Source organism: Balaenoptera borealis (assembly GCF_965194805.1).
Source record: "Balaenoptera borealis genome assembly, chromosome: 2".
NCBI classification, from domain to species: Eukaryota; Metazoa; Chordata; class Mammalia; order Artiodactyla; family Balaenopteridae; genus Balaenoptera; species Balaenoptera borealis.
Genome location: NC_138867.1, coordinates 127,138,741 through 127,163,885, shown reverse-complemented (window position 1 = coordinate 127,163,885; position 25,145 = coordinate 127,138,741). Strand labels below are relative to the sequence as shown.

At 42.4% G+C, this 25,145-nt stretch overlaps 1 protein-coding gene across 1 annotated transcript in view; it reads right to left on the bottom strand.

The window, feature by feature from the left end:
- The window catches only part of ABLIM3 (actin binding LIM protein family member 3), a 185,163-nt gene extending 167,611 nt beyond the window's left edge, over positions 1-17,552 (bottom strand). The window contains exons 1-2 of the mRNA XM_082382713.1: positions 17,388-17,552; positions 8,365-8,433 (exon numbers count right to left, since the gene is read on the bottom strand). The gene's annotated coding sequence lies outside the window, so the exon portion shown is untranslated. The remainder of the gene's footprint in view (positions 1-8,364; positions 8,434-17,387) is intronic.
- Positions 17,553-25,145: the final 7,593 nt, after the last annotated feature.

Sequence of the window (25,145 nt, the reverse complement as noted above, 5' to 3'; positions counted from 1 at the left end):
ACAACGAGAAATCAAACAACCCAATTAAAAAATGGGCCAGAGACCTTAATGGACACCTCACCGAAAAAGAGAGGCAGATGGCAAGTAAGCATATGAAAAGATGCTCCACATCACACGTCATCGGGAGATGCAAATCAGTATACCGCTAAACACCTATTAGAATGGCCAAGATCCTGAACACTGACAACACCAAATGCTGGTGAGGATGTGGAGCAACAGGAATTCTCATACACTGATAATGAGAAGGCAAACAGTACAATCACTTTGTAAGACAGTTTGGCAGTTTCTTATAAAACTAAACATACTCTTACTATATGACTTAGCAATTACACTTCTTGGTTTTTACCCAAAGGAGTCAAAAACTTATGTTCAAACAAAAACCTGCACAAAGATGTTTATAGCAGGTTTATTCATAATTGCCAAAACTTGGAAGCAAATTGGATGTCCTTCGGTAGGTGAGTAAACTGTGGCACATCCAGACAATAGAGTAGTTTATTCAGTGCTAAAAAGAAATGAACGATCAAGCCACAGAAAGACATGGAGGAACCTTAAATGCATATTACTAAGTGAAAGAAGCCAATGTGAAAAGGCTACATACTATATGATTCTGACTATACGACGCTCTGGAAAAGGCAGAACCATGGAGACAAGAAAAAGATCAGTGGTTGCAGGGCTTGGGGGTGGAATGCGATGAACAGGCAGAGCACAGAAGATGTTCAGAGCAGTGAAGATACTCTGTATGATATTATAATGATGGATATTTGTCATTATACTTTGTCCAAACCCATAGAATGTACAACACCAAGAATGAACCCTTGGATAAGCTATAAACTTTGGGTAATTATGCTCTGTCAATGTAGATTCATCCTTAGTAAAAAAAAAAAAAAAAAGTACTGTTCTGGTGAGTGATGCTGATAGTGGGCGAGGCTATGCTTGTGTGTGAGCAGTGGGTATACGGGAAATCTCTGTACCTTCCTCTCAATTTTGTTGTAAACCTGAAACTACTCTAAATGTAAATCCTTAAAAAAATGAACAGAGCCTCAGGGACATGGGAGACAATAACAAAAGATCTAACATTGTGTAACTGGAGTCCCCAGCTGAGAGGAGAGAGAGAACGGGGCAGACACTTTCTCAAAGACACAAATCCAAGAAGCTCAGCAAGAGAAATTAGAGAAAATTGTATCTAGTTACATAATAGTCAAAGTGTTGGAAACCAAAGGTAAAGAGAAAATGTTGAAAGAGCTAGAGAAAAAGACCCACTACACATAGTGGGATATGACAGACTCTCTCCTTTGACCAAACTTGAGTCAAGCGCCTCTGAGTCCTCTTTCTGACTAGGATCCAACCGCGGGATTTGTCCTTGGTCCATCTAGTCCAGTTTTAGCAAGAATCCTGCTGAGTCAGTTTAGCAAAATCCCTCACTCAGTATCTGATCACTCTCCGTATCTGATCAAATTCCTCATCCCCAATCCTCAATATCTTATCACCCTGGCATGGCTTCAGCAAGAATCCCCCTATCCCTGATTTTTTCCTCTTAGTAATTTTCCATTTACTGACCCCATCCTGTTCCTTGGCTATAAGTCTCCACTTGTCCTTGTATTTGGAGTTGAGCCTGATCTCTCTTCCCTGCTGCAAAACGCCACTGCAGTAATTATTTGTTGAATAAAGTCTTTAACAAGTGTCATGAATAATTTTTCCTTAAAAAAATCCATTCCAAAGACCTCTGACTTCTCATCACAAACCATGGGAGCTAGAAGCCTGTAAAACACTACAGGGAATGTCAGAATTGATTTTTTAAAAGTGAGACCCAATTGTATGCTATTCACCAGATACTTATTTTAAATACAAAGATAGGTTAAAAGCAACTGGATCGAAAAAGATATCCTGTAAGGTGTAAGCATAAGAAGGCTGAAGTGGCTGAAATGGTACATGAAGACATACAATCAGTAATGTGTGTGCTGATAATAGATCTTTAAAATATACAAAGAAGCAATTGAGAGAATCAAGGGGAGAAACAGAAATTCTATAATCACAATTGGGGATCTTAACACCCTCTCTCAGCAATTAAAAGGACAACAAAATAACACACAATTGAAAGAACACAGAAAATCAGTAAAAATAAAGATGACCTGAGGGGCTTCCCTGGTGGCGCAGTGGTTGAGAATCTGCCTGCCAATGCAGGGGACACGGGTTCGAGCCCTGGTCTGGGAAGATTCCACATGCCGCGGAGCAACTAAGCCTGTGAGCCACAACTACTGAGCCTGCGTGTCTGAAGCTTGTGCTCTGCAACAAGAGAGGCCGCGACAGTGAGAGGCCCGCGCACCGCGATGAAGAGTGGCCCCCACTTGCCGCAACTAGAGAAAGCCCTCGCACAGAAATGAAGACCCAACACAGCCAAAAATAAATAAATAAATAAAATTAAAAAAAAAAAAAAAGATGACCTGAAAAACACTTGCTCATTTTCACATAATTAATATTTATGAAACACTAAATCCTGTAACTATAGAATAGACATTTTTTCTCATGTACATGGTACATTTACCAAGATAGATCAAATTTGTGGGAGAATATGACTCATGCTCAAACTCATACCTCATCTGCAGATGATCTAGACACGACAACCAAATACATCTTTGCAAGGACATTGACTTTAACTGTGATATTTACTTAATTACAAATCTTCCATCACTCTCCATTGCCTACAAGGTTAATTTAAATCTTTTCAGGCTGACATATAAAAAGTTGCACAATCTGGCTGCCATTCTCACCCCCGTGTCACGACACATTATACTCCATTCCATACCATTATTTTGGTCACAGTTGATATGGACTCTGTATTATCAGTCAAACCTACGTTGCACATTTGACTGCCAAGTCTTCAGACGTTTCTTTCCCACAGCTTTTACGCTCTCCCTCACGTCTTCAGTCAGGCTTGCCTGCATCCTCCAAGGTACAGCTAAGTTATCTTTTCCTTCACCGTGTCTCCTCTGATCAGAGGCTGGAGCTTCTCTCTCTCTCTCTTTACTGAGCTTCACTGAATTGAGATTCTGTCACCTGTCACACGCTGGTTCAATTAGCTGATTCTTGATAAAATGACTTGACCTTGAGAAGAAGGGACCTTTGGACTATGGCTAGTTACAGTCAGAAGCAGAATTTTGGGCAAGCATGGAGCAGGCAGGCAAAGAGACAGCCACTTCCCAGCTCAGCCAATCTGTAGGACTTGACATTAAAGAATTAATCTGGCTCTAAAAATTGCAAGAAGTAAATCCCTGAAGAGGACATGGCTGGTTGGCTTTTGAAACATCTCAAATAGTCTGTAAATAAATCTAAAGTAAATGTTAACCATTCCTCTGAAATGCCATATAAGAATTTGGCTTCTTTGTCTCCAGGGAGACCCTTCTTTATTAGATAACCAATCAAAGCTGGCAAAGAATTATTGATCACCTACTAAACGAGACTGGTGGCTTCTTAAAAATAAGGAACTAGCTTTGAGCAGTAGCAAAGAAGCAGTTCAGAGTATAGAAGTACCAGATACTCTACTCCATAGCTTTGGGTAGGCGATGGGAATTATCTGCTTACAGCAGGCTCAGGCTGCAGGGTTTTGCAGAAGGTAAGTAAGGATACTGGGGCACAGCACCAGTACTGCTGTGTTGGGAAATGGCTCACCTATCCTTCTCCATGGAGGACAACTCATGATAGGAAAGTTATGGTTACAAAGCAAAACCAAGCAGAGCAAGGGGATGCCGCCTGATCTGATGCATGTTTAACATCTTCCAGAAAATACTGGCTTCGTGTAGATTTACGCAGGAAGCGACCTTGTGCAAAGGGTAAAGGGTCAACATGGCTCAAGGTTGAAAGGAATAAGGGAGAGATTTTTCCACTACAGTCTTGGAGATCTTTTGTTCTCCACACTAAACATCTCTTCCAGTGAACACTACAGACTCTCACTATTCAAAGTGTCGTCCATAGACCAGAAACCTCAGGATCACCTGGGAGCTTCACCTCAGACCTACAGAACTTGCATTTAACATGATTTCAGACAAATTTTTTGCACATTAACGTGTGCAAGCAGCACAGTCAGCATACATACCCAAGGACCAAATCTGTACCCACAATAGCCAGAACAAAAAGAAGTAGGTATTTGTCTCTTAGAGATCAAGCCTAGAAGGAGGAAAATATCAGTACATATAAATCATGTTTATAAGTGTGCTTAGAGGGCTAGAAATTATTAGAATTTTAGAATTTCATAGTTTTCAGTCTGCTTTTTACAAGAAAAAGCTTACTGGCCATAGGATGAGAAAGAACGTAGGGCAAGTATCAATGTTGGAGTAAACCCTGGCTCTTGTGTGGGTTGTGTGCAGTCTGTTTTATGGGAATTTGAGCCCAAGGCAGAAGAACTTTAAGGAAGGCACCAGGAGATTGCACTCAACTTTGTAAGTCTGGAGCATTCCCAACCTGAATGTTTTAGAAGAGGCTGAATTTGGTTTGGACATCTCATTAAGCATTTAAGGAGACCCATAACATGTTAGTAAATGTAAAGATAATTTCAAAACAACTTATATCTCCAAACTTAGGAAAGCACATTCATTCTAGAAATTTTCTAGCTACCCCGAACCCTAACTCTCTCATGTTCTTCCGATCCCACCACCAGGTGGGGCTAGTGTGTAGCCAAGGTGAGAATCACTGCTCTAACCACCCCCTCACTTTACTGCAGGGGGAAGTGAGGAACCCAGGAGTGAAAGGGATGAACCTAAGACCTTGAGTCTGGAATTCCAGCGTCCTGACATTAAATCCAATGAGTGCTGCAACCAAGGTCCTGGTGAAAGGGAGAAAGATTAAAGAGACTGGAAAATAGGCTTGTGGGGAAGAACTGGGAGGATGCCTCTGTTTACAGAACAGAGGAAGAAAACATAGCAAAAGAGACAGTAGCAGGCTGAGAGGAAGGAACCAGCCACCAGGGAGGTGAAGGGATGGTTAACACTGTCGCAGGCCTCAAAGAGGTAAAGCAGAGTAGACGGAGGAAATGCCTTTGGGACTGGCCATTGGGAGGTCATTCGCATACAGCGCAGCTTAATGGTTTACATAGTTCCAGAGCCACGCTGCCTGAAAGGCATTTTGGGGCCATGTGAGAACATCATGTGTCTCTGTTAGCTTACCAGCTCGGTAACTTTGGACAATTTAATTTATCTTTCTATCTCAGTTTTCTCATCTGTAAAATGTGTATAAAATATTAGTACTTGCCTAATAGGACTGTCATAAGTTTAAATGAGCTAATACATGTAAAGCACTTAGAATGGCGCCTGGCACAGTGTGTGTGTATCATCAATATATATTAGTTCTTATTATTATTGTGGTTATTGGTGGTGAGCTTTGAGACATGATTTTAATTAGATGGTGGGAGAGGTGTCTGATTTTATAATGTTCTTACGGGGTTTTACATCTCAGCCAGCATCTCTGCAGAATAATCTCCAAGTTAGCAGTTACTAAAGAGTTCAGAAAGATAACTGCAGTCCTGTTTGCAGAAGTGAGGCAGACCTAACCAGGCCTCACTGAGGCCTTTCTGTGATAGAATGGATTGTCTACCTTGGTACTCCAGTATCTTATACCCCACCCTGAACTTCAGTAACCCAGTACTACTAAATTAAACTGATCATCACATTTTAGCTGGCTTAGTTGTACAGGATACACTCACCCTGCAGAATATCATCCCCTGTATCACAGTGCTGGCAGGAGACCTACTCCTTACTTGCACAGAGTTGCCTGTTGGCCTCTACCTTGTCACCCGTGGGACCCCATGCACCAGAGACTGCACATTCGGTAGGGAAGGGGAAAGTGGACAGGAGACGGAGGGGTGGGAGAGGGAGAGGAGAGGGAAACTGGCTCATTGCACACTCTAGAAAGCACTCTCTAGATTACAGCTACCCTGACACACAGCAATTGGAGGAAAACCCCACAAACAACCCACCACCAGCAGCAGCCAGAGTGTGGAAGTCCTGGGAACCATCCCTGTGTGCTGTGCTGTCCCTGTGATCGGGCCACTGGGTGCCACTCTTAGTGTATGTTCATTTGGGGTCAGGTTTCTGAAGATGGTCCAGCATTTGCTGAAGTCTCCATCCTCTTCCCCCAGCTTCCCTCCCTGTGCTGGTGTACCTCCCCTGGAAGGCTTTTCTGACCACATGGGCAGTATACTGAGAGTAAAACTGCCCCAGAAGCTGACTTCTGATCTACACATGGGGGAATAGCTTGTCTGTCATGGAAGTAAGCCGAGCCTAGCAATGGTAACTAACTTATAGCAGCGGCAGCTTGAAGACGAGTTTGTTGTTGTTGTTGTTTTTTTTTTTTTTTTGGCTACGTCGGGTCTTCGTTACTGTGCGTGGGCTTTCTCTAGTTGTGGCGAGTGGCCTCTAGAGCGCAGGCTCAGTAGTTGTGGCGCACGGGCTTAGTTGCTCCGCGGCATGTGGGATCTTCCTGGACCAGGGTTTGAACCCGTGTCCCCTGAACTGGCAGGTGGATTCTTAACCACTGTGCCACCAGGGAAGCCCCGAAAACGAGTTCTTAAAACATAGAATTTCATTAATTTTGTCATTCGTCATTGTTATTTCCTTCTTTCTATAGTCTTTATTTTTTATTTTATTAATTTATATTCTTATATTTTCATTTAATTCTTTCATTCTATAAAATCGAACACTTAGATGAAATAGAAATTAAACCCAGAAAGAAGGACTGGGAGGAAAAACAAGAACAGATAAAACCTTTAGAGAAATAGAAATCATGTTTAAAAAAAATCTTTTACTGTTATTTACCCTCTTGAGAACTTAATGTACTTTTTCAGTATGAAGATTCATGCCTTCATTCTGGAATATTCTCAGTCATTTTCCCTGTGAGTACTGACTCCCTTTCAGCCTTTCCTTCTGGGAGTTCTATTACATTACGTTGGGCCTCTCATTCTATTCTGTCTTGCTTGGTTAATCCTTTTGCAGTTTCTACAGCTACATTCTGGGTGATTGCTGCAGATCTGTGTTCAGGTTCCTGGATTTTGTTTCCTCTGCTGTGCTGAATCTTGTATTTAACCTATCCAGTGGATCTTTAATTGCAGTGCATTTTTGTTTGTTTATTTCTAGGAGTTGTTATTTGGTTACTTATCAAATGTGTCTTTTTTAAAATCAAATTTGTATATATTTTTTAAAATTAATTAATTTATTTATTTATTTTTGGCTGTGTTGGGTCTTCGTTTCTGTGCGAGGGCTTTCTCTAGTTGTGGCAAGCGGGGGCCACTCTTCATCGTGGTGCGCGGGCCTCTCACTATCATGGCCTCTCTTGTTGCGCAGCACAGGCTCCAGACGCGCAGGCTCAGTAGTTGTGGCTCACGGGCCTAGTTGCTCCGCGGCATGTGGGATCTTCCCAGACCAGGGCTCGAACCCATGTCCCCTGCATTAACAGGCAGATTCTCAACCACTGCGCCACCAGGGAAGCCCCAAATTTGTATTTTATCAAATCAAATTTTATCAAAAAAATTTTTGGTTGTTGTATTTGGCTATTTATCAAACTTCTCTGTCCATAATGCTCTATTCTTTCACGATGGTTCTTAATTTTAAAAATCTTTTAAGTTACTTTAACACACTTACTTTAGGTCTCTTTCATTTCCAGTTCTTTTATTTCCCATTCTTGCTATGCTAATTCACTGGCTGGTTACAACTGCTGATCCTCTCCCCAGGTAGTTAATTTCCTTTTGGATTTGTATCTCTTTAACTGTGAACTACGCTGAATGAGTCTTCAACATTTAAAGGAAAAAAGGATGGGGGGGCTTCTCATGAGCCCTGCACTGTGAAAGTATCCTTATAGTTTTTGCAATTGTTTCTGTTGTCTTCCTAGAGAATCAACATCCAAGGGCCAGTTTTAATCACTTACTCCCCTGACTGGGATTCCTGTAGAGTGCAGGGTAAATTCAGATCCTACACCTTCTCAAGTAGCGAGTCTGGGGGTTTGATTTTTTCCTCACAGATGCATGGCTTCTTCAGGGTTTCCTTGGAAGGTGGAAGTAAGTTTTCTAATTCCTTTTTGATGGAAAAACAACACTTTCAGGCTTCAAGCTTCACGCAGGGAGCAAATGTCCAGCTCTCCTGCTTTACATAGGCCCACGGTCATGTCTAGTAAGGGGGGGTGGGGGGGTGGGCATTAGAAAACCAGCCCAGCTCTGAGGACCAGTGTTCAGGCTGAGAACCCTCAGGGTCCCCATGGCATCTCCTCCCATGAACCTGTAGGACTCTGAATTCCGCACTTGTTTCTGGCTCCCACGGATTTCCCTTTCTTTCTTTAAAGCTAACTGTCTATTAAAATATTTATCTTTGTAACATTTTATCCTACCTTGACATTGAGCCATTCAGTTTATCTTCTGGTTTTCTTATCAGAAGTTTTCAAACAGGGTCCTCTGAGCTGTGGGGGCAGAAGGAAAAGTGACAGGGTTACTGACCCTTCCGCACTCGAAACCCTTCCCTCTACCTTGGTTTAAACAGGCAGCTCTTCTTGTACCCTGCTCTACAACAGACTAGCAGTGTGACTCTGGCAAGCACTTAATCTCTCTGTGCCTCAGTTTCTCCATCTGTAAAAAGGGAACAATAACAGTGCTGCCTCACAGGACTATTGTGAGGATTAAATGAGATAATATACATGAAGCAGTCATGTCAGTGCCTGGTTCAAAATAAGCACTCAGTAAGTGATCTTTGAGCTTTGAATTATTGAGCTCCAAGTTATATTTCTTTTTAAAAATGATTCTGGGGAGGAACCAAGATGGCGGAGTAGAAGGACGTGCTCTCACTCCCTCTTGCGAGAACACCAGAATCACAACTAGCTGCTGGACAATCATCGACAGGAAGACACTGGAACTCACCAAAAAAGATACCCCACATCCAAAGACAAAGGAGAAGCCACAATGAGACGGTAGGAGGGGCGCAATCAGAGTAAAATCAAATCCCATAACTGCTGGGTGGGTGACTCACAGACTGGCGAACACTTATACCACAGAAGTCCACCCACTGGAGTGAAGGTTCTGAGCCCCACATCAGGCTTCCCAACCTGGGGGTCCGGCAACAGGAGGAGGAATTCATAGAGAATCAGACTTTGAAGCCTAGTGGGAATTGACTGCAGGACTTCGACAGGACTGAGGGAAACAGAGACCCCACTCTTGGAGGATGCACACAAAATAGTGTGCGCATTGGGACCCAGGGGAAGGAGCAGTGACCCCGGGGGAGACTGAACCAGACTTACCTGCTAGTGTTGGAAGGTCTCCTGCAGAGGCGGGGGGTGGCTCTGTTTCACCGTGGGGACAAGGACACTGGCAGCAGAAGTTCTGGGAAGTACTCCTTGGTGTGAGCCCTCCCAGAGTCTGTCATTAGCCCCACCAAAGAGCCCAAGTAGGCTCCAGTGTTGGGTTGCCTCAGGCAAAACAACCAACAGGGAGGGAACCCAGCCCTATCCATCAACAGTCAAGTGGATTAAAGTTTTACGGAGCTCTGACTGCCACAGCAACAGTCAGCTCTACCCACCACCAGAGCCACCATCAAGCCTCTTAGATAGCCTCAACCACCAGAGGGCAGAGAGCAGAAGCAAGAAAAACTATAATCCTGCAGCCTGTGGAACAAAAACCACATTCACAGAAAGATAGACAAGATGAAAAGGCAGAGGGCTATATACCAGATGAAGGAACAAGAAAAAATCCCAGAAAAACAACTAAATGAAGTAGAGATAGGCAACCTTCCAGAAAAAGAATTCAGAATAATGATAGTGAAGATGATCCAGGACCTCAGAATAAGAATGGAGGCAAAGACTGAGAAGATGCAAGAAATGATTAACAAAGACCTAGAAGAATTAAAGAACAAACAAACAGAGATGACCAATACAATAACTGAAATGAAAACTACACTAGAAGGAATCAATAGCAGAATAACTGAGGCAGAAGAACGGATAAGTGACCTGGAAGACAGAATGGTGGAATTCACTGCTGTGGAACAGACTAAAGGAAAAAAAATGAAAAGAAATGAAGACAGCCTAAGAGACCTCTGGGACAACATTAAACACAACAACATTCGCATTATAGGGGTCCCAGAAGGAGAAGAGAGAGAGAAAGGACCAGAGAAAATATTTGAAGAGATTATGGTCGAAAACTTCCCTAACATGGGAAAGGAAATAGCCACCCAAGTCCAGGAAGTGCAGAGAGTCCCATACAGGATAAACCCAAGGAGAAACACGCCAAGACACATAGTAATCAAATTGGCAAAAAATAAAGACAAAGAAAAATTATTGAAAGCAGCAAGGGAAAAACGACAAATAACATACAAGGGAACTCCCATAAGGTCAACAGCTGATTTCTCAGCAGAAACTCTATAAGCCAGAAGGGAGTGGCATGATATACTTAAAGTGATGAAAGGGAAGAAACTACAACCAAGATTACTCTACCCGGCAAGGATCTCATTTAGATTTGATGGAGAAATCAAAAGCTTTACAGACAAGCAAAAGCTAAGAGAATTCAGCACCACCAAACCAGCTCTACAACAAATGCTAAAGGATCTTCTCTAAGTGGGAAACACAAGAGAAGAAAAGGACCTACAAAAACAAACCCAAAACAATTAAGAAAATGGTCAGAGGAACATACATATTGATAATTACCTTAAACGTGAATGAATTAAATGCTCCAACCAAAAGACACAGGTTTGCTGAATGGATACAAAAACAAGACACATATATATGCTGTCTATAAGAGACCCACTTTAGACCTAGGGACACATACAGACTGAAAGTGAGGGGATGGAAAAAGATATTCCATGCAAATGGAAATCAAAAGAAAGCTGGAGTAGCTATACTCATATTAGATAAAATAGACTTTAAAATAAAGAATGTTACAAGAGACAAGAAAGGACACTACATAATGATCAAGGGATCAATCCAAGAAGAAGATATAACAATTATAAATATATATGCACCCAACATAGGAGCACCTCAATACATAAGGCAACTGCTAACAGCTATAAAAGAGGAAATCGACAGTAACACAATAATAGTGGGGGACTTTAACACCTCACTTACACCAATGGACAGATCATCCAAAAGGAAAATAAATAAGGAAACACAAGTTTTAAATGACACAATAGACCAGATAGATTTAATTGATATTTATAGGACATTCCATCCAAAAACAGCAGATTACATGTTCTTCTCAAGTGTGCACGGAACATTCTCCAGGATAGATCACATCTTGGGTCACAAATCAAGCCTCAGGAAATTTAAGAAAATTGAAATCATATCAAGCATCTTTTCTGACCACAACGCTATGAGATTAGAAATCAATTACAGGGAAAAAACCGTAAAAAACACAAACACATGGAGGCTAAACAATATGTTACTAAATAACCAAGAGATCACTGAAGAAATCAAAGAGGATATCAGAAAATACCTAGAGACAAATGACAATGAAAACACGATGACCCAAAACCTATGGGATGCAGCAAAAGCAGTTTTAAGAGGGAAGTTTATAACTATACAAGCCTACCTAAAGAAACAAGAAAAATCTCAAGTAAACAATCTAACCTTACACCTAAAGAAACTAGAGAAAGAAGAACAAACAAAACCCAAAGTTAGCAGAAGGAAAGAAATCATAAAGACCAGAGCAGAAATAAAGGAAATAGAAACAAAGAAAACAATAGCAAAGATCAATAAAACTAAAAGCTGGTTCTTTGAGAAGATAAACAAAATTGACAAGCCATTAGCCAGACTCATCAAGAAAAAGAGGGAGAGGACTCAAATCAATAAAATCAGAAATGAAAAAGGAGAAGTTACAACAGACACCACAGAAATACAAAGCATCCTAAGAGACTACTACAAGCAACTCTATGCCAATGAAATGGACAACCTGGAAGAAATGGACAAATTCTTAGAAAGGTATAACCTTCCAAGACTGAACCAGGAAGAAACAGAAAATATGAACAGACCAATCACAAGTAATGAAATTGAAACTGTGATTAAAAATCTTCCAACAAATAAAAATCCAGGACCAGATGGCTTCACAGGTGAATTCTATCAAACATTTAGAGAAGAGCTAACACCCATCCTTCTCAAACTCTTCCAAAAAATTGCAGAGGAAGGAACACTCCCAAACTCATTCTATGAGGCCACCATCACCCTGATACCAAAACCAGACAAAAATACTACAAAAAAAGAAAATTACAGAACAATATCACTGATGAATATAGATCCTCAGCAAAAATCCTCAACAAAATACTAGCAAACAGAATCCAACAGCACATTAAAAGGATCATACACCATGATCAAGTGGGATTTATCCCAGGGATGCAAGGATTCTTCAGTATATGCAAATCAATCAATTTGATACACCATATTAACAAATTGAAGAATAAAAACCATATGATCATCTCAATAGATGCAGAAAAAGCTTTTGACAAAATTCAACACCGATTTCTGATAAAAACTCTCCAGAAAGTGGGCGTAGAGGGAACCTACCTCAACATAATAAAGGCCGTATATGACAAACCCACAGCAAACATCATTCTCAATGGTGAAAAACTGAAAGCATTTCCTCTAAGATCAGGAACGAGACAAGGATGTCCACTCTCACCACTATTATTCAGCATAGTTTTGGAAGTCCTAGCCATGGCAATCAGAGAAGAAAAAGAAATAAAAGGAATACAAATTGAAAAAGAAGAAGTAAAACTGTCACTGTTTGCAGATGACATGATACTATACATAGAGAATTCTAAAACTGCCACCAGAAAACTACTAGAGCTAATTAATGAATTTGGTAAAGTTGCAGGATACAAAATTAATGCACAGAAATCTCTTGCATTCCTATACACTAATGATGAAAAATCTGAAAGAGAAATTATGGAAACACTCCCGTTTACCATTGCAACAAAAAAGAATAAAATACCTAGGAATAAACCTACCTAGGGAGACAAAAGACCTGTATGCAGAAAACTATAAGACACTGATGAAAGAAATTAAAGATGATACCAACAGATGGAGAGATATACCATGTTCTTGGATTGGAAGAAGCAATATTGTGAAAATGACTATACAACCCAAAGCAATCTACAGATTCAATGCAATCCCTATGAAATTACCAACAGCATTTTTTAAGGAACTAGAACAAAAAATCTTTAAAGTTGTATGGAGACACAAAAGACCCCGAATAGCCAAAGCAGTCTTGAGGGAAAAAAAATGGAGCTGGAGGAATCAGACTCCCTGACTTCAGACTATACTTCAAAGCTACAGTAATCAAGACAATATGGTACTGGCACAAAAACAGAAACATAGATCAATGGAACAAGATAGAAAGCCCAGAGATAAACCCACGCACCTATGGTCAACTAATCTATGACAAAGGAGGCAAAGATATACAATGGAGAAAAGACAGTCTCTTCAATAAGTGGTGCTGGGAAAACTGGACAGCTACATGTAAAAGAATGAAATTAGAATACTCCCTAACACCATACACAAAAATAAACTCAAAATGGATTCGAGACCTAAATGTAAGACTGGACACTATAAAAGTCTTAGAGGAAAACATAGGAAGAACACACTTTGACATAAATCACAGCAAGATCTTTTTTGATCCACCTCCTAGAGTAATGGAAATAAAAACAAAAATAAACAAATGGGACCTAATGAAACTTCAAAGCTTTTGCACAGCAAAGGAAACCATAAACAAGACGAAAAGACAACCCTCAGAATGGGAGAAAATATTTGCAAATGAAGCAACTGACAAAGGATTAATCTCCAGAATTTACAAGCAGCTCATGCAGCTCAATATCAAAAAAACAAACAACCCAATCCAAAAATGGGCAGAAGACCTAAATAGACATTTCTCCAAAGAAGATATACAGATTGCCAACAAACACATGAAAGGATGCTCAACATCACTAATCATTAGAGAAATGCAAGTCAAAACTACAATGAGGTATCACCTCACACCAGTCAGAATGGCCATCATCAAAAAATCTGCAAACAATAAATGCTGGAGAGGGTGTGGAGAAAAGGGAACCCTCTTGCACTGTTGGTGGGAATGTAAATTGATACAGCCACTATGGAGAACAATATGGAGGTTCCTTAAAAAACTAAAAATAGAATTACCATATGACCCAGCAATCCCACTACTGGGCATATACCCAGAGAAAACCGTAATTCAAAAAGACACATGCACCCCAATGTTCATTGCAGCACTATTTACAATAGCCAGGTCATGGAAGCAACCTAAATGCCCATCGACAGATGAATGGATAAAGAAGTCATGGTACATATATACAGTGGAATATTACTCAGCCATAAAAAGGAACAAAATTGAGCCATTTGTTGAGACGTGGATGGATCCTAGAGACTGTCATACAGAGTGAAGTAAGTCAGAAAGAGAAAAACAAATATCGTGTACTAACGCATGTATGTGGAACCTAGAAAAATGGTACAGATGAACCGGGTTGCAGGGCAGAAGTTGAAACACAGAGAACAAATGTATGGACACCAAGGGGGGAAAACTGCGGTGGGGTGGGGATGGTGGTGTGCTGAATTGGGCGATTGGGATTGACATGTACACAGTGATGTGTATAAAATTGATGACTGATTAAAAAAAAAAAAAGAAAAAAAGATTCTGAACAAAACAAACAAACAAAAAAACCAGTATCTTTTTAGATCTAGACGGGGCTTTCAAAACTATCTAGATATATGCTAGACTGGATACTTTCTAAAAGACCTAGTTTGAAAATTCTTTACTTCTACGTCAACACTATAGTAGGAAGGTTAGTTTTAGCCAAGCTTGGAACCTAGCAGGGTGGGCATAAAGATCTCTATTGTTTATGATCATTTTCTTCCAGCCCCCTGACATTCTTTCAACCCCACTTCCCATCCCTTAGCAATTCTATTCTTTTCTTAATGATTTACAATAAACTTGTTGTAACATTTATACAAGATTCCTTCTGACTAGAGTCAGCCTTGCTTCATGGTTTCTCAACGTTGTGTCACTTGTTCCCAGATTTTTTTGCTAAAATCGCCTAACTATAATGTCATTTAATGGTCTAACTTTACATATATGGTAACCTCTTCTACATTTCCCATGAAAGTGGGGACTATGTAGTTTCAAGGAAAAGATAGGGTTAAGGGAAGGGCCTTGCTTTGTTTCATGAAAGAAGGTGCTTTTGGGAGGGGCACTTTCATTCCTGCTTTGATCTACTCAGCAATTGTTTAGCTCAGTTCTGCACTCATGAGCCAGTAACAGCTTTTCTTACTTGGGAGCATGATACATTATGAACCAATGAGATGATGAGTCAGGGTTCAGCCATGAGCAATGTGGGTTGATGGTCTTCCACCACATCCCAGTGTGAAGTGCAGAAAGTGGCAGTTGTATGGCCTTAATTCAGGTGCAAGAACTCTATCATCTTCAATGACAAGGTGAGATGCTCTCTTTGGGTCCAGGGAAGAGACAGGAAATCAGAGTATGCCTGCTCCTCTGCAGGTTGCTCATATTGATATAACATCTGCATAACAGCTGACTATGTTCCTAGTATCATCTGAAGGTCCAAGCCCTTCAAGGTCAATAGGGTCTTTTTAAGTGAATAGGGTTGTTCCAGTGCTACCAAGAATTTGGAGCTATGGTCACAGTTGAGTTGGTGACCTGGATAATAGTTGATGGGTACAATTGGTATGGAACATCCAGGGCTACACAGAGCATGTTGTCAAATGTCCAGTGGAAGTAGAGAGAATATTAAGCCAGGTGCATCCAACCTCTTAATGCTACTGTGGTTTGAAGATATAATGTGGTTGAGAGTAGGACAGGAAGTCTCAGTATCAGAAGGTTGTGATTATTTGAATGGAAGGCTGGTGACCACATCAGCTTACCATGGAGTGTCTCAGCTTACAGCACAGTCTCAGCAGCAAGTCTGACATTCTAATACTCAGAGAGGGTGGTCAGAGCCAGTCCTGGAATATTATAGATATCATGTCAAAGGAAGGACAGCAGGGAAAGTACGGGCCCTTTCTTCCCAGTCTTTTAAAGGGCCAAAGCCTGACACTTTCTTCAGAAGGCCAATAGCTGTCTCATTGCCAAAATAAATCAGGGCCTCCTTGGTCAAAAGCAAGGCTATGTTTCCATCACTGTAAGTTAACTTATATATATGATGTGAGGTAATGACCCAACTTCATTCTTTTGCATGTGGCCATACAGTTGTCCCAGCACCATTTGGTGAAAGAGTATTCTTTCCTCCATTGATTTGGCACCTTTGTGGAAAATCAACTGATCATAGGTACATGGGTTTATTTCTAGACTCTCAATTCTATTACAATGATTTATCCTTAGATAGTACCATACTGTCATAATTTCCATTGCTTTATAATAACTTTTGAAACTGTGAGTTCTTCAACTTTGTTATAGCCAATAGCTTTGGCTATTCTGGTTCCCTAAAGTCTCCATATGAACTTTAATATCAGCTTGTCAATTTCTATTTAAAAAGGGAGCTTCTGGGCTTTTGATAGGGATTGCATTGAATCTGCAGATTAATTTGGGGGTATTGCCATCTTAACAGTATTAAGTCTTCCAAATCCATGAACGTGAGATGTTTTTCCATTTATTTATATCTTTCTTTCAACAATGCTTTGTAGTTCCCAGAGTATAAGTTTTGCATTCTTTTGTTAAATATATTTCTAAGTGCTTTATTATTTTTGGGGCTTTGGTAAATCGTTTTCTTAATTTCGTCTTTGGATTGTTCATTGCTAGTGTATTGAAAACAACTGATTTTTGTACATTGTTCTTATATCCTGCAAACTTACTAACCTTGTTATTAGTTCCAATAGTTTTTTAAAAATTGGATTCCGTATGATTTTCTACTTATAAGATTGTCACCTGACATTAGAGATAGTTTTACTTCCTTTCTAACCTGAATGCCTTTTATTTCATTTTTTTGGCCCCAGTTTCCTTTAAATCTTGCGATCTTCCGACCTCACTCATCACCTGGGGGTGAAAAGGGCAGTCCAGTGTCAGCTCTGTATCCTCAGGTGCACTCTCTCTTTCTGCTGTCCCCCTCTCAGTCTGGGCTGTAGCCCCTGGCCTTGAAGGCGAGGGGGCTAATGGGCGCAGGTGAGAGCAGGAAGGAGGAGGAGGCAGAGAGGACGCGGGCGCCGGGTCCGCCCGCTCCCGGGACCCGACTGCCGGCCGAAGCAGGGCTGGAAGCGCCTGCTCGCGCGCACCCCGACTACTGCAGCCCAGCGGCTCGGGAGCCCAAAAGGGGTGTGGACCACAGGGAGGCAGGGCGGGGGCAGCGCGCGGGGCGCCGGGCTCCGCTGGGCAGGGTGTCCCCACCCGGGCGCCGCGAGCAGCGACCCGCCCCAGGACCCACCTCTCGGCCAGCGTCGGGAGCCAGAGGCCCCTGCCCGGGCCCCTGCGACCGGTTCATGAATCCTGGTCCTCGTCTGGGGTCTCGAATTCCAAGGCGAGCAAAGCGAAATAGGAGAGCTCGACATCCATGATGCGGGCTCTCGGGGTGGCTGCGCAGGGGGCGCGGCCGCTCGCTGCTGCCACCTGCTGGACGCGTCGGCGCGTGTCCAGGCCCCGCCCCGCCCGGGCTTCTCCCTGGGTCCTGGGCTGTGAAGGGGGTCGGATGGGACCCTGTGTCCTGCGGCCAGCAAGGGGGTACTTGAGCGCTGTTTCCCTCCCTTGATTCTGGGGTCTAAGGGCTAGACCATGATAGGAAAATAGACCTTTCATCGGGAAGGGCTGTGAAGAAAGGATTGGCTTTGCAGGAAGACAGTGTTCACTTCCAACTCTGCTTCTCACCAGCTGGGTGTAGTCTGGTCTTGAGCAGGTGACTGCTGTCTCTGCCTCTTCGTCCCCAAGTGTAGAAGGTGGCGACTGGACACGTGGATAAGAGATTAGGGGTTCCTCCAGTCTGCTAACTTCTGTCCCTACCTCCCCCTTCATACTGCTTATCACTGACTCATTTGTTAGTTATCATCTCTCTTTCCCATGAGAATGTTAGCTCCATGAAAGAATAGATGTGTCTGCTAACTTTACCACGGTACTTACGTTCCCTTCTAAACCTATATTAGTGAATACCCGCCCCATAGTTGGTGCTTAATCAATATTTGTTGAATGAACCCCCCAGGTCATCTTCAATATTTCTTCCACTCTCCATACTTCAGGGTTCTATAAATGTAGGTTGCATTATTCTTTGCCAAAGTATTAATTAGGAAAACTCCATGGTACCCTGGTCAAGAGCCCAGCACTGGACTCAGCCTGTCAGGCTCTGAATCAGGGCTCCATCACTTGCCAGATGTGTGACCTTTGGAAATTTACTCAGCCTCCCAGGGTCTCAAATTCTTCATCTGTAGATGGCGATAATGACTGTACCTGCCTGACTGGGTGGTTGTGCTGTGTCAAACAAGTAAACTCATTGAAATACTTAGTATAGTGCATCCACATGAAGCCCTCAATATACGTTTACTATCACTATCACTGTTTACTTGCACCCATCCATGTGACAAGCCCACCATCTCTCTTTCTCCTTGGGCGGCCTGCTAGACCTTTCCCCCATCCATTCCTGTTTGCATTTCCCTGCCTGGGAATGTGTGGTGAGCTCTGCTGCCATGGGGATTTCAGGGTGTGGTCCTTCCTCTGGGCCAATTACGTTGCCAAATGAGGCTGGCCTGTGTCCCTGTTTCCATCTCCTTGCAGTGTAGTACTCAGGCAGGGACCAGGCAAAGAGGAGCAAGCTTCTGGTTGCTTCCCTTCTCAGCCTCTGGCCCTTCTCATGCAATTGCAGTAAGAATCTAACTCTGTCTCTTTATTTCACAGGCTTGTATCTGAATCAAAGTGCTTTCAAAGCAGCATAAATTCATATACGAAGGTGCTATGGTCCTGAGTCCTTTCTCTCTATTCCAGGCTGAGATTAACTTACTTCTCTAGGACTAAACATTTTCCCCAGTTGGGTGAACTCAGCTTAATGAAACACCCCAGTGCTTCCCAGAACCTCACACTTAACAAAATGCTTCCAGGGATCTTTCTGATTTTCTCCTCCCAACCACTCTGTAAAGCCCACAAGGCAGGTGTTACATTTGATAGCTAAGGAGCCCCACCCTTGGATAGCAGCTCAGCCTCTCAGCCTCACACTGGGGCAGGGGGAGCTCCAGATTTGAATGTGGGAACCCACACCTCTTTGTCTAGGGTACTTTTCACCTTACCCAGCTGGCTGTGATGAATTAGATTGTTGAAACTTGGACCATTTAAAAACCTCAAATAACTTCTAATGGGAAAACAATCTTCTTTTCCCTGCATAATTATGAAGACATGAAGAAAGGGGTCAATAGAAATAAGATGGTACTACCCCCATGAGGATGTCCACATCAATTGGTGGTCACCGGAAAGGGGCAAGAAGAAGCCTGCGCTGGGCTTCTCCATGGGGCTCAGCTGGGAAAGTTGTCAGAAGACCTCTATCTTGGCTCATTCCTCGCAAGGGAATGGAATCAAGACCTGGGAGCAGAGGACTGCTTTGTTTAGAAGTTTGTTTTGAACTTTGTTTTGCTTCCAAGAAGGGTGATGAACAAGTCTCATCCAGAAACAATAAAATATTCCTAGATGTTGGAAAACCACCTGGTGAAACCTTTGGGACACACTTTTTCTACCTTTAACAAGGGGAAAGAGGAAACCTCTCTGGGCCAGCTTCACCCATGGCTGCCGCCTCACCCTTCATGAGCTGCTGCCTGGGCTGCCCTCATTAAGGCTCTCTACTCCACAGAGAGCTCCTATCATTCCTTCTTGAGGGGTCCTGCGACAAGTCAGGTGAAACAGGCCAAGTCAGAGTCGTCATCGTCACGATGTGGGATGATTCCAGTGCCGAGAGTGAAGCAGTAAGCAAATTAATGTATGGGATAATATATATGATCCTATTTAGGAATGTTTATATATATATTATATATATATATAATATATTATATATATATTATATATATATATATATATATACACACACACACACACACACACACACACACACATATATATATAATCTTTCTCACAGAAATGGGATCATATAGGCACTTCCCTGGTGGTCCAGTGAGTTAAGACTCCACACTCCCAATGCAGGGGGCCCGGGTTCGATCCCTGGTCAGGGAACTAAAATACCACGTGCATGCCGCAACTAAGAAGCCCTCATGCCACAACTAAAAATCCTGCAAGCCACAATGAAGATCCCACATGCCACAGCTAAGACCTGGTGCAGCCAAAATAAATAAATAAATAAAATAAATATTTTTTAAAAAAGAAAATGGGATCATATATACGAGTGTCTGGAATGCAGAGCCAGAGGTCTGGAAGGATGCTCCAAATTGCCAGTGGTTGCCTCCAGAGAGGGGACTGAGCTTTGGTTAGGGGTGAATTTGTTTGAAAGGGGACTCACATTTTTACTCCATATATAGTTTGAACTTTTCCATGCATATATTACTACTGTAATGATGTCATTTTAAGCAGAATACCTGGCTTTCCTGCAGGATGGTACTTGCCTCATGCCTCTCTGCAGGGGCTCCTTCTTGTCCTGCACCTTTATAAACACCTCTGAAATTTCCCTCTGCAACCTCCACCTTTCAGCTCTCCCTCTCCCTGAATCCTCCTGAATCTGCTGGACATTCTTCTTAGCACCTTGTGTCAAGCCTGTTCTTATATCCCTTTCCACCCATCTTGGCCTCTTCATCCAGCCGGACTCTAAGGCACCCATTTTGGTGACTCACCAGCCACTGATTCTCTCACCCAGTGTCTCCCTGCCACACCTGCTTTGCCAGCTGGGAACTGTCTGCTGTCCCTCCTTTGTTTCAAGGCTACTGGAAGAAAGACATAAGCTCCCATGACTGGCCCCCTCCAAACTCCTAATAGCCAGCCAAGCCCATCCCTCACTGTGCCCAGCAATCCTCTTATTCCTTTCTAATCAGCTTATTACACTGCCCCACGTACCCTTCCCCGCCTTCTCCCTGTTTATATTGTGGCCTTACCTGTGACCTACTCCAAATGCCCACCTCTTTCCTCCATATTCTTGACGCCTTCACACATCACATTCTCCAGCTGGCCCACCTCAGAAGAACCCTGTCTCAAGATAGGCTCTGTGGGTACATGTCAGGTCCACGCCGGTTTCCCTCTCTCTGGACCCTTCCACATCAGCATTCTTCTTCTTTTTGCGTCTTTAGTCTATTCCTCTCTGGTTCATATTGGTGTGATGCAGAGCTTTATCCTGGCTTTTAATAGTTTCTTTTCCCCCAGTGACTGAGGAAACAAGGCATGCGTGGTGAGTGCTGTGGGTCTCCCTAAATTCTCACCTATCACCACTGGCCCACTCCTGCCCCCAGTTCTGGGAAGCTTTCGGGGTTGACAGCTCCCAGATGAGTCCTTCTTTGGGGCTTACCTAGAACTGAAGGGTGCCATCTCCACCTTGTGCCCCCTTCTGGGGCAGCCTGCCCTCAATGACTGGTTTCTACAGGAATGTAACCAGTCCAGTGACTGGTTGTTACTGGTCGTCCTTGCCCCAGTTAAGGACAAATCTGAAGGGCCATGTCTACTCCTTGTACGAACCAGTGGAGGACATTGTTGGGTCTGCATTGCAGCCCACTGCTCCCTCTGCCCAGTCCTGTTTCCCTCATCCCCTTTCTGTATGGATTGTGTGAACATGTCCCCACAAGCTTCCTGCCTGCAAATCGTCCAGAGTCTGCTTCACAGGAACTGACTTCTATAGCAGGCTTTTCAAATTTGGGGAGAAATCTTGAACATGGGTGAGAAAGATCAATAGTCAGATTGATTTCATCTGCTTGGAATATAGAGGCCAGTCTGAGAAGATAAACCTCCTTGGATCATTGTAAACTTTTGGATTCTGTAGCTTAAAAAATTCAGTTGTACAAATAAGATGTGAGAGATTTTGGCATTTAGTTTAAAAAGAACTAAGGGATTCCTTAATTCTTTAGTTCATTCATTCATTCACATAGGAGAGTCTATTCTGTGCTAGGCACTGTGCTGCACAGTGGGCATGGGGCAGCAGATACATGAGGAGGGAGATGATAAGCAAAATGCCCAGACTTATGATTACAATCTGTGAGGCAAATGAACAAGGGGCAGAAATAGAGAATAAAAGAGGGTAGCTCTCAGAATGTGACATTAAATGTAAGACTGACAAGGGACCTGCACCATTTTCAGGTGGATGGATGCTTGGGCCGTCAGAGGTAAGGAACTCAGGGATCTGCAGGATCAATGCTTCCATGCTCTGCTAAGTGGAGGCCTCCAGTCATTGGAGGAACTGTTACAGGGGATTTGCTCATGGCCTTGCTGTTCAAGGTGCGGTCCAAGGACCAGCACACAGGTACCACACCATGCTCCCAACAGAGTTTCCCACGCCTTCCTAGACCCGGGATAAGGATCTGCATTTTACCAGTTTCCAGGTGTATTCATTTCCTAGGGCTGCTGTAACAAATTACAAACTTGGTGGTTTAAAACAACACAAATTTCTTATCTTAAAGTTCTGATGTGAGAAGTCTGAAGTGGGTCTTACTGGGCTAAATAAAATCAAGGTGTTGGCTGAGCTGCGTTCCTTTTGGAAGTTCTAGGCAAGAATCCATTCTTTGCTTTTTCCAGCTTTTAGAGGTTTCCCACATTCCTTGGCTCATGGTCCCTTCTTCCATCTAAAACCAGCATTATAGTAGCATCTTCAAATGACTTTCTCTGATTCTGACCTCTGCTTCTTGTTCTGCCATCACATCTTCTTCTGACTCTGACCCTCTTACCTCCCACTTATAAAGATCCATGTGATTACATCTGGATAATCCAAATCTCCCCTTCTCAAATTCCATAACTTAAATCATATCCAACAAAGTCTCTTTAGTTGGGAAAGGTAACATTATTCACAGGTTCTGGGGGTTAGGGCATCTTTGGGGGCCATTGTTCTGTCTACCACACCACATAATTCACATCCATGTTAAAGTCTGTGAAGCCCTGGCCACCCTATTTAAATGGCTTTTCTTTCCTACTTTCCCTGTGTGCTCACGTATTGTTGAAACCTTTAGGTTATAATGCATGTATGATAAACTTGTTTTGCTTGTTTTCTTGACCCCTGTACATATGTGGTTCTGTGTAGGTTAAAATAATTCTGATCTTTATTATTAGATAGGGGTCTAATTGACGACGGTGTTGGTTCATGTCTTCCTGGATGTCTTAAGTAGTGAAAGCTACTCTATGTGCTGGTGCTGGCTGGAATGTTTGAGAAAATCCATCTCTGCCAATTACTAATAGTAAGACCTTGGAGAAGTCATCTGACTTCTCTCAGACAACACTTATATCACTTGCAAAATGACAGGTCCAACCCCTATGTCACAGATATGGTGTGAAGATGTAGTGAGATGGAGGAATTTGTCAATAGGGAACTCCTGTACAATTGTAAGTTGTTATTTGGTTATTTGTGGACCTTGAGGAATAAAAGCGACACTCTCAGATTCTTTTCACAGTGTGATGCCCCTGCGTGTGCTGCCTTCTTGTGCTTAAGGCTTTTAATTAACTTTGGCGTGGATCAGAAGGAAGGAAATATACACCCCTGAATACATACCTACCTGCCCTTCATCCCTGTGAAAGAAATATCTGGGGTATTATTTGCCAAAATCTGGATGCACAGTAGAATCACGTGGAATGGATCTAAAAGAAGACCTCCAATCACACCGCGTCCAGAGATAACGATATGTTGAGGTTGGGCAAGATCTAGGCATCTGAATTTTTTTTTTTTAACATCTTTATTGGAGTCTAATTGCTTTACAATGGTGTGTTAGTTTCTGCTTTAAAACAAAGTGAATCAGCTATACATATACATATATCCCCATATCTCCTCCCTCTTGCGTCTCCCTCCCACCCTCCCTATCCCACCCCTCTAGGTGGTCACAAAGCACTGAGCTGATCTCCCTATGCTATGAGGCTGCTTCCCACTAGCTACCTATTTTACATTTGGTAGTATATATAAGTCTATGCTACTCTCTCACTTCGTCCCAGCTTACCCTACCCCCTCCCTGTGTCAAGTCCATTCTCTACGTCTGCATCTTTATTCCTGCCCTGCCCCTAGGTTCTTCAGAACCTTTTTTTTTTTTTTAGATTCCATATATATGTGTTAGCATACGGTGTTTGTTTTTCTCTTCCTGACTTCCTTCACTCTGTATGACAGACTCTAGGTCCATCCACCTCACTACAAATAACTCAATTTTGTTTCTTTTTATGGCTGAGTAATATTCCATTGTATATATGTGCCACATCTTCTTTATCCATTCATCTGTCGATGGACAGTTAGGTTGCTTCCACGTCCTGGCTATTGTAAATAGAGCTGCAATGAACATTATGGTACATGACTCTTTTTGAATTATGGTTTTCTCAGGGTATATGCCCAGTAGTGGGATTGCTGGGTCATATGGTAGTTCTATTTTTAGTTTTTTAAGGAACCTCCATACTGTTCTCCATAGTGACTGTATCAATTTACATTCCCACCAACAGTGCAAGAGGGTTCCCTTTTCTCCACACCCTCTCCAGCATTTATTGTTTGCAGATTTTTTGATGATGGCCATTCTGACTGGTGTGAGGTGATACCTCATTGTAGTTTTGACTTGCATTTCTCTAATGATTAGTGATGTTGAGCATCCTTTCACGTGTTTGTTGGCAATCTGTATATCTTCTTTGGAGAAATGTCTATTTAGGTCTTCTGTCCATTTTTGGATTGGGTTGTTTGTTTTTTTGATATTGAGCTGCATGAGCTGCTTGTAAATTCTGGAGATTAATCCTTTGTCAGTTGCTTCATTTGCAAATATTTTCTCCCGTTCTGAGGGTTGTCTTTTCGTCTTGTTTATGGTTTCCTTTGCTGTGCAAAAGCTTTTAAGTTTCATTAGGTCCCATTTGTTTATTTTTGTTTTTATTTCCATTTCTCTAGGAGGTGGATCAAAAAGGATCTTGCTGTGATTTATGTCATAGAGTATTCTAGGCATCTGAATTTTGATAAATCTCTCCAAGTGAATAGAATAAGAGCTGTCTCCTGACTCAGTAGGATGATGTAAGCTTGGGATCCATTAATAGAAGTACAGTAAGTAAAACAAAGGAGGGGACA